This window comes from Podarcis erhardii, assembly GCF_964252035.2.
Source record: "Podarcis erhardii genome assembly, chromosome: 6".
NCBI classification, from domain to species: Eukaryota; Metazoa; Chordata; class Lepidosauria; order Squamata; family Lacertidae; genus Podarcis; species Podarcis erhardii.
Window position 1 is genome coordinate 10,482,672 of NC_138510.1, and position 17,581 is coordinate 10,500,252.

Genomic DNA, 17,581 nt, shown 5'->3' on the forward strand with positions numbered 1-17,581 from the left:
TCAGGAAGACTGATGTATTGATGGCGATCAACAATAGCTAAATGAACCCACATGTTCAGTAGAAGTCTACTCTTTGTGGAGGAGACATGCAATGTGCATTGCTTGTGAGCACCTAATGAGAGCTAAGAATAAAGCTTCCTTGTACAGAGGCAGTGTACCCCTGAACCAGCTGCTGCAGACAAAAAGAGTTTTTGGATTTGATATCCCGCTTTATCACTACCCGAAGGAGTCTCAAAGCGGCTAACATTCTCCTTTCCCTTCCTCCCCGACAACAAACACTCTGTGAGGTGAGTGAGGCTGAGAGACTTCAGAGAAGTTTGACTAGCCCAAGGTCACCCAGCAGCTGCATGTAGAGGAGCGGAGACGCGAACCCGGTTCCCCAGATTACGAGTCTACCACTCTTAACCACTACACCACACTGGCTCTCTCAAGCGGAGGTGGACAATTGTTTCGTTGCTTCCCATAAGAATCTGGCTGACTACTGCTGGCCATAGAATGCATCTCTAAATGGAGCTTGTTCTAACCTATCAAAACCATTCTTTTTTTTAAATATTTTTTATTAAGGATTTTCTTGTTTTACAGAAGTGTAGTGCCTCGTTTTTTTTTTTCTTCTTCTTCTTCTTCTTCTTCCATGTAACGTTTTTACAAATCCGTTTCATTTGTTGAGGCATTAGGGGGAGAAGAAAACAGAAAGAAAAAAGAAAGGGGGGGTGGGGAGAGGGAGGATGGATGGGGGTGGGGTCGGGTGGCGGTGTTTCTATTATGTTTAATGTATGTAGAGTTTGGTGTCAGCGTTGCTTGTGTTGTTCACTTGTGTTCCTTTGGTGATGAGAGAGGTTGGGGTTGGCTTAGGGTGTGATTGTTTGCTTGTGACAGGAGAGACCTGTCAGGAGTAAGCATGGACCAATGGTACCAAATAGTATGGGAAACAGCCCTACTAGAAATATTAACTAATAAACTGAAACTGACACGGGGACAAACAGAAGAAGACGCCTTCACCCCGATATGGCTCCCCTTTATCACATACACAGCCCAACAAGACAACGACAATAATCCACCAACAGCATACAAATCAATATGGCTAACCTGATCCAAAACACCCACCCACCTCACTCACACACGAAAACAAAGATCACCACAGCCAATCACAAAACCATTCTTAATTTATTTAGCCCTAAGTTTTGCCATGGATCACACTTTATATCCCGGATAAATATGAATGCACTTAAGAAGGGTTGGGGGTTTTTTTTGTTTTTTGTTTTAATGTTGCTGCTGTTTCTTTGGATTTTGTTCCAGCACAGAGGGTAAGAAAGAGTCACCACGGACTTATATGAAAAGAGAGGGCTTTACAATGAAAAAAACACACACTAAAAACTAAAAATGGAAAACTTGTTCTAATTTAACAGCAGCTTTTATTAGCTGGGGCTTGTCCTGCCTGATTAATGACCACTTCCCTTTGAAAGTACAGGAGGCGTTTCGAGACACCAAGAATAAGTGGGTTCCTTCAAACGTCCAGCTTCCTCCTGGATTTACTGTAGAAAGATTTAATACAATTCAGCACAAACATTTTAACCTTTCCATCTAAAGTGTTGAATCCAACCATTTCCTGAATGGGCATAATTTAAAAGGCTGTCCTTTTCCTGGGTCAAGTTCTCGAAAGCGTTTAACGTTGCCGGGCTGCTCTGGAGTCCTTTAAGAAAACACCGAGCGAGCATGCAGCCTCGTTGAAATAAATTAGAAATGTTTATTTTATGAATGAAAGAGGAAACTAAATACCCAAATAAAGTCCTACATCTCCACGCCAGGAGCTAACTGCCCTTTTAAATTTCCTTGCTCTCCTGAAGGAGGCTTTAAAGGTGATTTATGGAGCAAGGGACCTTTACATACTGCTGACTAAGATCCCAGGAGAGCCTCTGAGTTAAAAGGAGTGCCTTCTGCAACATTTTCAACTTTTATTGGAGAATATCATGTAGGGTGTGTGTGTGTTTGCAAATGTTGCATCTCCCCGCCACCAGCTGAACTTCTCTATAGAGGTACGCCACACGGGTGGCGCTGTGTCTAAACCAGAGGTCAGCAAACTTTTTCAGCAGGGGGCCGGTCCACTGTCCCTCAGACCTTGTGAGGGGCCAGACTATATTTTGAAAAAAAATAAATGAAAGGATTCCTATGCCCCACAAATAACCCAGAGATGCATTTTAAATAATAGGACACATTCTACTCAGGTAAAAACACACTGATTCCTGCACCATCTGCGGGCCGGATTTAGAATGTGATTGGGCTGGATCTGGCCCTTGCGCCTTAGTTTGCCTACCCATGGTCTAAACCACTGAGCCTCTTGGGCTTGCCAATCAGAAGGTCAGCGGTTTGAATCCCCATGATGGAGCAACCTAGCAGTTTGAAAGCGCACCAGTGCAAGTAGATAAATAGGTACCACTGTAGTGGGAAGGTAAACAGCATTCCATGCGCTCTGGTTTCCGTCACGGTGCCCCGTTGCGCCAGAAGTGGTTTAGTCATGCTGGCCACATGACCCGGAAAGCTGTCTGTGGACAAACGCCGGCTCCCTTAGCCTAAAAGCGAGATGAGCACCGCAACCCCATAGTTGCCTTTGACTGGACTTAACCATCCTGGGGTCTTTTACCTTTACCTTTTACCTATAGAAGGAGACAAAGAGATGACTTCCATGTATCCCAGCTAGGGTACCCCTAGTTGCCCCCTGTTTGTTAATTCATAGAACCATGGAATTGTAGAGTTGGAAGGGACACTGAGGGTCATCTAGTCCAACCCTCTGAGATGCAGGAATCTTTTTGCCCAACGTGGGGCTCAGACACATGGCCCTGAGATTAAGAGTCTCATGCACTTTTCATAGCTCACTGGGTAAGAACTTGGTGCTGATAACGCCAAGGTTACAGGTTCGATCACTGTATGGGACAGCTGCATTGCAGGGGGTTGCAACTCTACAGTTCTTTGATTCTAAGACCCTATGCCCTACCAACTGAACTATCCTGGCACCTCAAATTTTAAAAACTCATGGTCTTTTAAACTTTGTGCATACGGAGTATTCTTTTTGTTACTATGGTATGTATTTTTGTGTTTTTATATTGTAAACCGCCCTGTGATCCTTGGATGAAGGGCAGTATAGAAGAAATAATAATAATAATAATAATAATAATAATAATAATAATAATAATAATACACACTGGAGATGATTCTGGAGAATAGACTCACAGAACCCCAAGATTTGGGAGGGATCTCCAATCTCACCTATACCGACCTGGGGGCAAGTGATGCAAAAAATCCATTGCTACCATATCCCTGATAGGTAGTCACCCAACTTCTTGAGTGTTTAGAGGACACACAGAAAAACTGCAAATTTGCTTGGTTTCAGGTTTCAGAACCCCCCTTTTCTTATTACAGAATTTGCATTTCCTGGAAACAGGACTTTGAGCTCTTTAATACCGAGCCTGCCTATTCCCTAAAAAGCTTGTTTCCAAATTGAAAAGGTCATAAATCTGCACGTGCCCTGGCCCATTCCCTGGGATTCCAGACTCCTCCACCATCGCTGCTTTCGATCATCATGAAATCTTCTGGTTTGCTTTTTTTGCATGCTGAAGGAATGCTGTTGTTTTACGCAGTGTTCCGACACACATTGATTCGGTAGTGGCCGTGTGTTGCTTTCCGACGTGGTATTAACAGTGCAACAGCTTCTTAAATTGCCCCCCTTAAAGATAAAGGTAAAGGGACCCCTGACCATTAGGTCCAGTCGTGACCAACTCTGGGGTTGCGGCGCTCATCTCGCTTTATTGGTCGAGGGAGCCGGCGTTTGTCCGCAGACAGCTTCCGGGTCATGTGGCCAGCATGACTAAGCCGCTTCTGGCGAACCAGAGCAGTGCACGGAAACACCGTTTACCTTCCCACCAGAGCGGTACCTATTTATCTACTTGCACTTGACGTGCTTTCGAACTGCTAGGTTGGCAGGAGCAGGGACCGAACAACGGGAGCTCACTCTGTTGCGGGGATTCGAACTGCCGACCTTCTGATCGGCAAGTCCTAGGCTCTGGGGATGTCCCTATTTTCATCTGAGAAATGTTGGAGGGTATGCCACTTATTTAAAACACCTACTGCCTGAGGTGGGTCCCTCACTCTGGTTGTACCCGATTGTACATTGACTTCTCTTTCAATCTTTGCATCGTGTACATCTAACCAAGTATTATTCCATTCTGTTCTGAACACTGAAAGCCAAGACATCTTCCGGGAGTGATCCAACCTTCCTAAGCCTTCAGAAAGTATTCCCCCATCCACCCACCCACCCTGCTTGCCCTTGCTGGGAGTTTCTTCAGTATCTCATCCTGCTGTAATAATGAATGGCTACAGTAATGCGGACATGATTGACACATTAAATGCCTCTACTTGAGCCAAACAGATTATTGGATGATAAATGTCCGAAGGCCCATGTAAATGGTTTGGATTTCCTTCTTCTCCAGCCCCTGGGGCTCAGCATGCTCCATGCAGCAGGGTCAGGCTGGGTTCGTCTCTTTGCTTTCCCTGCCAATTTCCCGAGCAGAGCTTGGCGGATAAATGAGGCTTCTGCAGCAACTTGGGCCGCAGAGCTCCTCGCTGCAGCATATGGCTTTAATGTTTATAAGCTCGTCGCTTGGCACACGATATTTCAGCCCCATGTCCAAACACAACAATTTGACATATAGCTTTATTTATGTAAAGGGATGCTATCGGAGTCTTTCCCCGTCCCAATTGGCTGCCAGTGACTCGGGCTGCCAAAGGGGGCGGGCTTCTCCACCCGGGTCAGACGCCGGCACTACGGCTGCTGCTCCCAGTAGGTTCAAAATTCTTCCTCAGTTGCGACAGGAAAGTAGAGCAGAACCATTTTGAAGAAGATGATTATGGAGGGGGAAGATTTGGCCCATATTCACACCAGCAAGTCTTTCTGTAGGGATTGCATCTAGAGCAGGGATGTGTGAATTTGTCCATCTTGGTCCCTCTCCACTTCTCATTTTCCCAGTCTTAACCTTGGTTCACCACATTTGTTTGTTTCTTTGTTTATGCCAATTAATTTTTATTCATTTCCCAAATTTATAACACATCAATGCCAAATTAAAACTAATTTAATACAATTTCCCCAAAAACTGGCTTCCCACTCTCTTCCTTGGGTATTTCCATTTCTTCCCCTATTACACACTGCTTACATTACAAATTTATCTCTAATTTGTGCCCATTTTTTAAAACAAATACCCTTATCTCTCAGCTGTCCCTTTTCCAACTCCTGTGTTTGCCACATTTTTGCATCCGTTTGTAATCATTGCTTGAAAGTTGTAGAACCATACAATTGTAGAGTTGGAAGGAACATTGGTGGTTGTCTGTCACCTGCCTGGCCCCAGGCAACCCCCGCTATGCCACTGGCTACAGAACTATACTATATCAAACTGTCAGTTTGGGGAGGAGGGTTCGAGAACCTTCCCTCATTATAGAATTGTAGGGTTTCAAGGGACACTGAGTGTCATCTAGTCTAACCTCCTTCTGTGCAGGAATCTCAACTAAAGCATCCAGCACAGATGGCTGTCCCAGCGTCTCCTTAAAAACATCCAAGGATGGAGGGTCCTCCTGAGCATCTTAATGGGCAACAGCTGTGTACTTTTCTTATGAAGTGAGAACGGCCAGAATTCATAAGAACGTAAGAGCTTGCAGGATCAGGCCAAAAGCCCATCTGGTCCAGCACCCTGTTCTCACGGTTGTCATCTAGATCCCTGTGGGAAACCCACAAGCAGACGTCAAGCCCTGTGGTTTCCAGCAACTGGTATTCAGAAGCTTTGCTGCCTCCAACTGTGCAGGTAGAACATAGCCATCATGGCTTGCAGGCATTGACGGCCTCCTCTTCCGTGAATTTGTCTAATCCTCTTTTAATCCAGTATATCTGAAGGAGCGTCTCCACCCCCATCATTCAGCCCGGACACTGAGGTCCAGCACCGAGGGCCTTCTGGCGGTTCCCTCACTGCGAGAAGCCAAGTTACAGGGAACCAGGCAGAGGGCCTTCTCAGTAGTGGCACCCGCCCTGTGGAACGCCCTCCCGCCAGATGTCAAAGAGAAGAACAACTACCAGACTTTTAGAAGACATCTGAAGGCAGCCCTGTTTAGGGAAGCTTTTAATGTTTGAGGTATTACAGTATCTTAATATTTTGTTGTAAGCAGCCCAGAGTGGCTGGGGAAGCCCAGCGAGATGGGCGGGGTATAAAAAATAAAGTATTATTATTATTATTATTATTATTATTATTATTATTATTATTAAAGCCACTGAAATTTGTGATCATCACAGCCTCCTGCAGGAGTGAGTTCTGTGGTTTAATTTGCAAATTCCAAACTGAATCCCCACCCCCACCCTCACCCTCAGTGGCGGAGCTTCATGCTCCAGCACTGGGGGCGGAGAGCAGGTGGGGTTGGGGCTGGCGCGCGTCCCGGGGGCGTGGCGGGTGTCCTGGGGGCGTGGTGTGGTGCGCCGCCCGCAGTTGTGTGGCATGCCGCCTGGGGGCATGGCTCCCAGCACAGGCGTGGGGGCAGCCGCGATGGCACCCCACCGGGATCGCGCTGCCAGGGGCGGTGTGCTCCCCCCGCACTCCTCTTCCTCCGCCACTGCACACACCTGTTTCTTTACCCAGTTTTCTTCAATGCCCATCCCACACAGACCTCCTTCCAGGAAAGCAAGAAGCTTTATCTGAGTTCAGGATCACATCCAACTCAGGTAAAAGTACAAAGCGGGACCAGAAAGGGCTGGGGGGAAGGGGTGTTGCGCGAGGAAAGTTCTGAGGGCCAGGCAGAGAAGCACCCCTGTCCTAGATTCACATAGGGACATATGCTTAGGACCGCACTTGTAATTCACAAAGCCTAGGGACGCGGGTGGTGCTGTGGGTTAAACCACAGAGCCTAGCACTTGCAGATCAGATGGTCGGCGGTTGGAATCCCCACGACAGGGTAAGCTCCCATTGCTTGGTCCCTGCTCCTGCCAACCTAGCAGTTTGAAAGCACATCAAAGTGCAAGTGGATAAATGGGTACCGCTCCAGCGGGAAGGTAAACGGTGTTTCCGTGCGCTGCTCTGATTCGCCAGAAGTGGCTTAGTCATGCTGGCCACATGACCCAGAAGCTGTACGCTGGCTCCGTTGGCCAATAAAGTGAGATGAGCGCCGCAACCCCAGAGTAGGTCATGACTGGACCTAATGGTCAGGGGTCCCTTTACCTTTACCTTTAAGGACTTCTACCGAGAGCGGGAATGCAACCTGTTTACCCCCTCTCCCTCCGAGAAGGAAAGCCGACTCACAAACCGAAGGACAAAAAAGCACTTCTGTGAATACTCCACCAGAACTTCCTCCTGAAAGCAATTAATTGTGGAAGCGTGACGGGCCCTCTGCAATGTCCGCACTGCGCAGCACAATGTCAGAGCAGACAATAGCAGCTAAAAATATCCCGTGACAGGAATTTGCCTGGAATGTTTTTCGGCTTGGTAGATGGAGAGGTTTTATATATAGTCAAGGGGCAGGAGGGTAAATGGGGTTTGCTGGTTTATCTGTGTGGAAGAGATCTTATTTTTAGGCCGATGAGGCTGAGTGCAGGGTGTTTATTTTTAAGTTATTCCTGTAAGGCACCCTCCAAAGTCGCACAACAGCAGGCGTGGGGCTTCCACAACCCTCTTACAACCAAAACAACAATTGTACAGGCTACCACAATGTTTTACTTAGATGGAATGCATTGGTCAGAGTGACTTCCTCTCACCAGCAAATAATCTCCATGTATCCTCCGGCTGGCATATGAGTCTAGCTTGGTTTTTAATATAGGCTCCATTCAAGAAACATGGGGTGGCTTTTCCATGTCCCTGTCTGTGATCGTACATTTCCGAGCACAATTCAAAGTGTTGGTGATGACCTTTAAAGCCCTAAATGGCCTCGGTCCTGTATACCTGAAGGAGCGTCTCCATCCCCACCATTCAGCCCGGACACTGAGGTCCAGCGCCGAGGGCCTTCTGGTGGTTCCCTCCCTGCAAGAAGTGAGGTTATAGGGAACCAGGCAGAGGGCCTTCTTGGTAGAGGCGCCTGCCCTGTGGAACGCCCTCCCAGCAGATGTCAAGGCAATAAACAACTATTTTACTTTTAAAAGACAACTGAAGGTGGCCCTGTTTAGGGAAGTTTTTAATGTCTGAAGCTGTGTTGTTTTTGATATTTGGTTGGAAACCGCCCAGAGTGGCCAGATGGGCAGGGTATAAATGATAAATTATTATTACTATTTGAATTATGGTGCAGGAGGAGACTCTTGAGAGTCCAATAGGCTGCAAGAAGATCAAACCTATCCATTCTTAAAGAAATGAGCCCTGAGTGCTCACTGGAAGGACAGATCCTGAAGCTGAGGCTCCAATACTTTGGCCACCTCATGAGAAGAGAAAACTCCCTGGAAAAGACCCTGATTTTGGGAAAGATTGAGGGCACAAGGAGAAGGGGACAACAGAGGACGAGATGGTTGGACAGTGTTCTCGAAGCTACCAGCATGAGTTTGACTAAACTGTGGGAGGCAGTGGAAGACAGGAGTGCCTGGCGTGCTCTGGTCCATGGGGTCACGAACAGTCGGACACAACTAAATGACTAAAGAACAACAAATTATTATTATATTATTATATATATTTATTTTATACTGCCTGCTTCTGCTGGTCCTCCTTTTCAGTGGCATCTCCATACCTGCGGATTGCTCTTCCCAGAGAAGTGAGCCTGGAGCCATCTTCATCTGTTTTTAGGCACCTGGCACCTGTTTTTAGGCACATGGTTACAGATATAGGGACGCGGGTGGCGCAAGGGATGCGGGTGGCGCTGTGGGTAAAACCTCAGTGCCTAGGACTTGCCGATCGCATGGTCGGCGGTTCGAATCCCTGCGGCGGGGTGAGCTCCCGTCTTTCGGCCCCTGCTCCTGCCCACCTAGCAGTTCGAAAGCACTCTTAAGTGCAAGTAGATAAATAGGTACCGCTTTCTAGCGGGAAGGTAAACGGCGTTTCCGTGTGCTGCGCTGGTGCTGGCTCGCCAGAGCAGCTTCGTCACGCTGGCCACGTGACCCGGAAGTGTCTCCGGACAGCGCTGGCCCCCGGCCTCTTAAGTGAGATGGGTGCACAACCCTAGAGTCGGACACAACTGGCTCGTACGGGCAGGGGTACCTTTACCTTTAACCTTTACAGATATACCGTATGTTGCCTCCTTTTGTGGGGAAGGATCTGTAAGGCCAGACTTTTATCTGCACAGATGTGGTTTTAGGTTTTTATTGGTTGTGTGTGTTAAAATTGGTTTTAATGTTTGCTCTATTTTTGTAGGTCACTTTGGGTCACTTTGTGAGGGAAATTACTAAATAACAACAAGAGGCTCAGCACACTTAAAGATACAGTTCCTCTTTAGGACTCATTACTGCTACCCTGACACTCAGTACTTGTCTCTAGAGCAGTGGTTCCCAATCTTTTTGTGGCCATGCCCCACCTAAGCATCTTAAAATCCCGATGCCCACCCCCATATGTGACATATAATTCTTATTATTCAAAAAGTGAACTCCTATTCACATGGAGGAAGCCTGAAAGGCCATTAACTTGGACTAAGGTAAAAGGTAAAAGGACCCTGACCATTAGGTGCAGTCGTGACCGACTCTGGGGTTGCGGCGCTCATCTCGCTTTACTGGCCGAGGGAGCCGGCATACAGCTTCCAGGTCATGTGGCCAGCATGACCAAGCCACTTCTGGCGAACCAGAGCAGCGCACAGAAACACTGTTTAACTTCCCGCCGGAGTGGTACCTATTTATCTACTTGCACTTCATGCTTTTGAACTGCTGGGTTAGCAGGAGCAGGGACCGAGCAATGGGAGCTCACCCCATCATGGGGATTCAAACCGCCGACCTTCTGATTGGCAAGCTCTAGGCTCTATGATTTAACCCACAGCGCCACCTGAGTCCCATTTAACTTGAACTAAACAAACTCACAAATTGCCCCCCTTAAAAATCAAATTGCCCCCCCCCCCGTGTGGCATGTGCCCCACATTGGGAACCATGGCTCTAGAGGAAGCTTATACCAGGTTTAGTTATTTGCCCAGCTAGCTCACTGTTGTCTATTTTGACTGAGAGCAGAACCTAGAGCTGAAGTCTTTCCAATCAGCTGCCATCTCACCCTCTTAACTGGAGATGGCATGGACCAACCTGGGATCTTCTGCATGCAATCATCTGCTCTGCTGCTAAGCTATACCTCCCTTTCTCCCACACAAAGCTGGCCATGTGCACTGACTTCAGCCTCAATATGTTTACCATGGTGTGATCCACAGCTCCAGGCCAGAGGGGTCACTGGCTGCCACTGCTGTCCAAGACAAGCGTAAGAGTTGAACTATCTTTGAGGGTTGGCTTTATCAGCTTCTCCCATCTGGAAGGTGTGCAAATGCACCCATTGGGAGCTTTGCATTTCGGTCTCCCAAATTGTGCAGTCTTGTGGGAAATGACCTGCATTCTTCCAAAGAAGAAAAACAGCTTGAGGCTCCCTCTGCTGACTGGTTTTGAAAATGCTCCGGACATGAGAGAGCGAAGACGGTTCCAATGAAGAAATCTTTGGCTGTGGGTGCGCGTTTCCTTTTTACTCCAGCTCCGGTGTGCTCCTGTTGCTCTACCTCTCTTTTAAATTAGAACCAGTGAAGGTGGTGAAGGTCCTGTGTGAGTGCCTGGAGGCAGTTGGAGGATGGATGGCGGATAATAGATTGAGGCTGAATCCTGACAAGACAGAAGTACTGTTTTGGGGGGACAGGAGGCAGGCAGGTGTGGAGGATTCCCTGGTCCTGAATGGGGTAACTGTGCCCCTGAAGGACCAGGTGTGCAGCCTGGGAGTCATTCTGGACTCACAGCTGTCCATGGAGGCGCAGGTCAATTCTGTGTTCAGAGCAGCTGTTTACCAGCTCCATCTGGTACGTAGGCTGAGACCCTATCTGCCTGCGGACTGTCTCGCCAGAGTGGTGCATGCTCTGGTTATCTCCCGCTTGGACTACTGCAACGCACTCTACGTGGGGCTACCCTTGAAGGTGACTCGGAAACTACAACTAATCCAGAACGTGGCAGCTAGACTGGTGACTGGGAGTGGCCGCCGGGACCATATAACACCGGTCTTGAAAGACCTACATTGGCTCCCAGTACGTTTCTGAGCACAATTCAAAGTGTTGGTGCTGACCTTTAAAGCCCTAAACGGCCTCGGTCCAGTATATCTGAAGGAGTGTCTCCTCCCCCATCATTCTGCCCAGACACCGAGGTCCAGCTCCGAGGGCCTTCTGGCGGTTCCCTCACTGCGAGAGGCCAAGTTACAGGAAACCAGGCAGGGGGCCTTCTCGGTAGTGGCGTCCTCCCTGTGGAACGCCCTCCCATCAGATGTCAAAGCGATAAACAACTACCTGACATTCAGAAGACATCTGAAGGCAGCCCTGTTCAGGGAAGTTTTTAATATGTGACATTTTAGTGTATTTTTCATCTTTGTTGGAAGCCGCCCAGAGTGGCTGGGGAAACCCAGCCAGATGGGCGGGGTACAAATAATAAATTATTATTATTATTATTATTATTATTATTATTATTATTATTATTATGGTGTTTGAAGTCGAGTACACATAGCTCTAGCTGCAATCCACAGGCATGCCGTCGTTTCTTGAGAAACACTAGTTGTTGCTGTGTTTCCCCTCAAATTGGCTTCCATTTGATTTGAAAATGCCAGCTGCAGTTCAACCAAGGTGCGGGCATTTGAGACAGCCATTGCAGGTGTGCCGATGACAGCGCATGAGCAGGTGACAACTTCATTGAATAGGAGTGCTATGCAGGTAAGCGAATAATTCAATGTGCGCCAGTTAAGACACCCCTGCCTCTCCTCTGGTGTGTACAACCGGTGGCAGACTTGGGGACTTTGGCAAGGCCAAAATTTGTCCCCCCCCCCCACACACACACCAGCCCTTGCCCTGCCTTTCCAAAGGTGGGTAAGGAGGCACACAGCTTTAGGGAGGAGGTGTGAGGGCTCTGGCAGGGTCCCAGAGCCCTCCCTCCTCCTCCTCCCCCCCAGCTGGTAAAGTGCTAACTAGGATTTGGGAAGTGGGAGGGAAGACTCTAGGATTCTAGGCCCCTGTTAGCACCTCCTGCCTCCTTCCCAAAGCCCAGCGCCTTGCTTACCAGGCTTTGAGATGGTGCCTCCTCAGCTCAGTGCTGGTACAGCAGCAAAGAAAAGTGATTTGAATTGCAGCTGTCAGAAATGACGTCGCTGAATAGCAGTCACTGGCAATGCCAGTGGAGAAAGTGCTGTATCACTCCGGTCCTTATCTCAGGCTTTCCGTAGGCAATGGGGAACAGGATGCTGGACTAGGTGGGCTACTGGCCTGATCCAGCAGGACTCTTCTGATATTCGTAGACTCATAGGATTTTCAAGTCAAGTCAAGTTAGTTTTATTGCGGCAAAAGCCAGCGACACAGAACACCACAAGATCAAACAAAAGGAAATCAACAACAGCATCAAAAAATTACACAAGGGAACTTTGCAGTGTGCCATTCAACAAAAGAGGTTTACGCTTCCTGATTGCTAAAGTGCAAAATTTGGCCACCTCATATGATATTGAGCTTGAGGAATCTTCCAGAAGGTATTTTCGTAGAATTTCGGGGGAGGATTCCAAATAATGTTGTAGGGGTAAAAATTTTGATAAAAGCGGCAAAATAAGTTGAACTCGTTCTTCACTATAAAATTCGCAAAATAAAAGGATGTGAGTGACAGATTCTACCTTATTAGACATACAGGGGCAGAGACGCGCATGCATTGGTACCCGCGTAAGTTTGCCGTACAGCACTGCTGAGGGCATTGTCTCAAAGCGGGCTCTGGAGAAAGCCCATCTATAAGCTTCGTTAGTGATGTTAGTTAAGTAAGGGGCAGCTGCAAAATTTGGCCAAGTTTTTAAACATCTATACGTCTCCGGGAGTATGGCGTCTTCTTGGCCTTTTGGCTAAGATCAAGTGTAGTGACTCATAGGATTGTAGAGTTGGAAGGTACCCCAAGGGTCATCTAGTCCAACCCCCTGCAATGCAGGAATCTCAGCTAAAGAATCCATGACAGATAGCCACCCAGTTTTCTTGATAGCTATGTTTTACCTTCTTAAACAGGCATAGGCAAACTCTGGCCCTCCAGATGTTTGGGACTACAGTTCCCATCATCCCTGACCACTGGTCCTATTAGCTAGGGAAGATGGGAATTGTAGTCCCAAACATCTGGAGGGCCAGAGTTTGCCTATGCCTGTTCTTAAGGTTATATTGGTGTACTCCAGGCCAGCACAGAGTTAAGTTAAGGCTTATTGTCTGTTTTGAACCCAAAGCAGTGCTGGAGAGGTTGCAGCTCTGAGCAGGAGAATGGTCAGCGGGTGGGAGAGGGAGTTGGTTGCTTAACCCTTCCCCACCCACCCAGTTTTTCACCATGCAGGAAGGGTGGAATATTGACTGGGAGGACAACTGCAGAGGACAGGGCCAATCAAATCTCACCGTTCATGCAACTCCAAGTCATGTCTGGTTCAGGCGTAGGCAGTCAAATGCAGGGCTTGGAAGAAGCCATGCTTGTCTGGAGTACCCTCACCACGTCACTGGCAACGCCCTTTGGGCCATGGCTTCTGAAAGATTAGAGAGACAAAGGATGCTGAAATCCATGGTGGCGGAGCATGTAACATTGGTGTTGGCTCCTGATGCAATCAATCAAGCTATGTGCTTTTTCAGAGGCAAACATATTTCGGGTGTTCGTTATCGCTTACATATACACAAAGCCAGACACAAGGCAGCCCAGTCAAACTTCATTAATCCATGTGTGGGTTGACTTGGCCTGCGGCTTCTCTGAATCATACCCGCACTTTGGTCCACATGCTGCCTCTGATACTGTTAGTAATGGTAGCACAGTAGTTATAGCCTGGCCATCTTGAAGGAACAAGGAACTTCAGTAAGGCTTCGCTCCATGCATAGGATGTTGTTAGAAAACATCTTGCGGTGTCATCTTCCATGCTCACTTGGCAGGATCTACTTTCCAAGTGAGGGCCTGAACTAGACGTTATGGGTGATATCCACTGTTAGCTGCACTCAGGCTCACTGAAGTCAATTAAGGCTCCTGCCCCCAAAGTATCCTGGGAACTAAAGTTTGTTAAGGGTGCTGGGAGTTGCTAGGTAAAGGTAAAGGGACCCCTGACCATTAGTTCCAATCGTGGCCGACTCAGCTTTATTGGCCAAGGGAGCCAGCATACAGCTTCCAGGTCATGTGGCCAGCATGACTAAGCCACTTCTGGCGAACCAGAGCAGCGCATGGAAATGCCGTTTACCTTACTGCTGGAGCGGTACCTATTTATCTACTTTGATGTGCTTTTGAACTGCTAGATTGGCAGGAGCAGGGACCGAGCAACGGGAGCTTACCCCGTCGCAGGGATTCGAACCGCCGACCTCCTGATTGGCAAGTCCTAGGCTCTGTGGTTTAACCCACAGCGCCACCTGCATCCCTGGGAGTTGCTAGGAGACCTTAGGAGACCCCTATTTCTTTCACAAAGCTGCAGTTCGCAGCTTCTCCTTCTTCCCGAGGAACTCTGCAAACTCTAGCTCAGCAGCAGAACAACTTGCAAGAAGAAGGCCCCAGGTTCCGTCCGTAGCATCTTGAGGTAGGCTTGGAAATATCCATTACCTGAAACCTTGGTGAGTCACTGCCAATCAGTCTAGGTAGTATTCAGCAAGAAGGCCTAACGGTCTGACTCAGTACAAAGCAGCTTCAAATGTTCCTAGGTAAAAAGGTAAAGGTAAAGGACCCCTGGAAGGATAAGTCCAGTGAAAGGCGACTATGGGGTTGCTGCGCTCATTTCGCTTTCAGGCCGAGGGAGCTGGCGTTTTGTCCACAGACAACTTTCTGGGTCATGTGGCCAGCATGACTAAACAACTTCTGGCACAATGGAACACCGTGATGGAAGCCAGAGTGCATGGAAATGCCTTTTACCTTCCCGCCGCAGTGGTACCTATTTATCTACTTGCACTGGCATGCTTTTGAACTGTTGGTTGGCAGGAGCTGGGACAGAGCAATGGAAGCTCACCCCACCGCGGGGATTCGAACTGCTGACCTTCTGATCGGCAAGCCCAAGAGGCTCAGTGGTTTACACCACAGTGCCACCCGCATCCTAAGTTGGTGGTGGTGCCTTGCATAATTCAGCTGAGCTCCACCCAACCAGCTCTGATAAAACGTGTATTTTTGTGCACCAAAAAATGCATTGCAAAATATGGAAAAGTTCAAAATCTGGTGGGGGTTGTGTTCCTAACTGCAAGCAAGCCTGGGGCCATTGAGCTGGCAAAAAGAAGACCAAACAAATTCCTCCTCCATCCCGATCCACGGTGCTTTTTAGCACCACAGGCTTCTTCATTCATTCCAGTGCCAGGAAGTCTGGATTGGATGGGATTGCAATGGGTTATTTTCAACGTAGCTCTAAGTTGGAGCCCCTTAGATGGAATGCTTGTTCCACTGGCAAAATGTTTTGTGCCAGAGGAACATGGTTGCATATGATGCTGCTGGTAACTTTGCTGCACAACAGATTGTATGTCCCGCAGTGACTTTGAATAGCACAACTGTTCCATCAGATTCCTCTGCTGCACAGCATTTAAACCCAGCCACCTCCAAGCACATGATTTCTCACACTACTGGACAGAGAACATTGGATGCAGCCCAATCTGTTTATACCATCTTTTGACGGGCCTAATTTAAAACCGCAGATTAAAACAGTAACAAAGAACACTGTGCAATATTCGAGAAAGCAGTTCCCCAATTGCCTGGACAGTCTCAAAACCTCTCCAAAAGGGGAGCTCCTTTAATTATCCCTCCAAAAAACCAGGAGCAAGGAGGCTGAGCAACTCATTGCTGGAGGATTTCACAATCTTAGTGGCTCCCTTTTGCAGGAGGGGGTCGTCAGGATCCTAGCACAAGGGGGAAGCTTTACACCCCCTATCTCTGTGCTGTGGCTCCAACCCTAATCCGGCTCCCTCAGAGCAGCTGTTAAAAACTAGGCACATTCATTGCAAGTCTGCAATTAATGTGTGTTGTTTGGCACAAGGAAGAATAATGACTCACTCGTAGTGGAACCTATTCAGTGCGCTCTTATGTGAGTCATTGTTCTGGGCAAGGCTCCTGATTAAGAAGAGGCAAGCTCAGAGCAGAAACACAGCTCAAGCAGTGATGCAATGGACAGTTTTATCTGAAGGGGAAGGGAAGCTTTCTGCTGAAACACTGGGCTAGGAATGATTGGATTATGCACACACAAGCACACCAGTGAAGGCTGATTGGAAAATGGCCCAGAGCAGTAAATCATGCAGAGATGTAGCAGGCACCCTCCTCTGTGGGGCTATACTAAGCACTCACAGCAGTTGCAAATTGCTTTATGAAATAATGTCCCCTGGCAGATGAGAGCACCCCAGTCTGGGAATTACTGTGCTCATCAGAAGAGTCTATGGAATGTCACTGAGAAGGTGGCTAATTGAAAACTCAGAAGCACTGGAGACAGAGAGAAGGAGAAGGATCCGCACCAGAATATGGCATCCTTGGGCAATTGTTGGAGACCCAGCAATGATGGCTACTGTATTGTCGGTTGAGGGGGGCAGTGGAAAATGGAAATGATGAATCAAGGAGGACAGAAACAAGAAGGGGATAGCTGGAGGAGAGAGGTACCTGCAAGAAAAGCAGGGTAGGATCTCTCATGGTGGGCAAGTGGGAGGAGAGGTGGGCAACCAGATGGGAGTTGGGGGAGTCTGACTTTCTATGTGGGAATAAATGATAAGATATGCCTAATATAAATTTGATAAAGGGTCTTTTTAGTTATTCCGGTATGGCCCACAGTATGCCTCTCCCAGTATGCCCCACGGATAGCAACACCCTCAAGGTCCCGGGCCCTAAGGAAGTCAAATTAGCCTCAACCAGAGCCAGGGCCTTTTCAACACTGGCTCCGGCCTGGTGGAACGCTCTGTCTCATGAGACCAGGGCCCTGCAGATTTCTTTCTGCAGGGCCTGCAAGACAGAGTTGTTCCACCTGGCCTTTGGCTTGGAATCAACTTGATCCCCTCCCCCTCTTTCTTTTTTCCTTTCTCCTTCTGTGATGGAACTCCTACTTGGGGACTTCCCTGGCTTTTTTCTGGCCCACGTAGGACCAGTCTGGATAGTTAGCCTTGGTGAAGACTTGATGTTTTCATCCCCAAAAACGTTTTTGAGTTTCTGCTGAAATGAGGCTGCATTTTAATGTTGTATTTTAATCTTGTTTTTTAAGTTGTATTTCAATCGATTGTTTTATATCTGGTGTTAGCCGCCCTGAGCCCGGTCTTGGCTGGGGAGGGAGGGATATAAATTATTATTATTATTATTATTATTATTATTATTATTATTATTATTTTGTATATACAATGGTGGCACCTGCAGGTGATGGTGGGAGAACCACATTGATTTGGCCAATGCCTCAGACTATGTCAGGGGCCACACTGGGAAACTAAAATGGCATACAGCTTTCCCAGGCCTAAGGTTCCC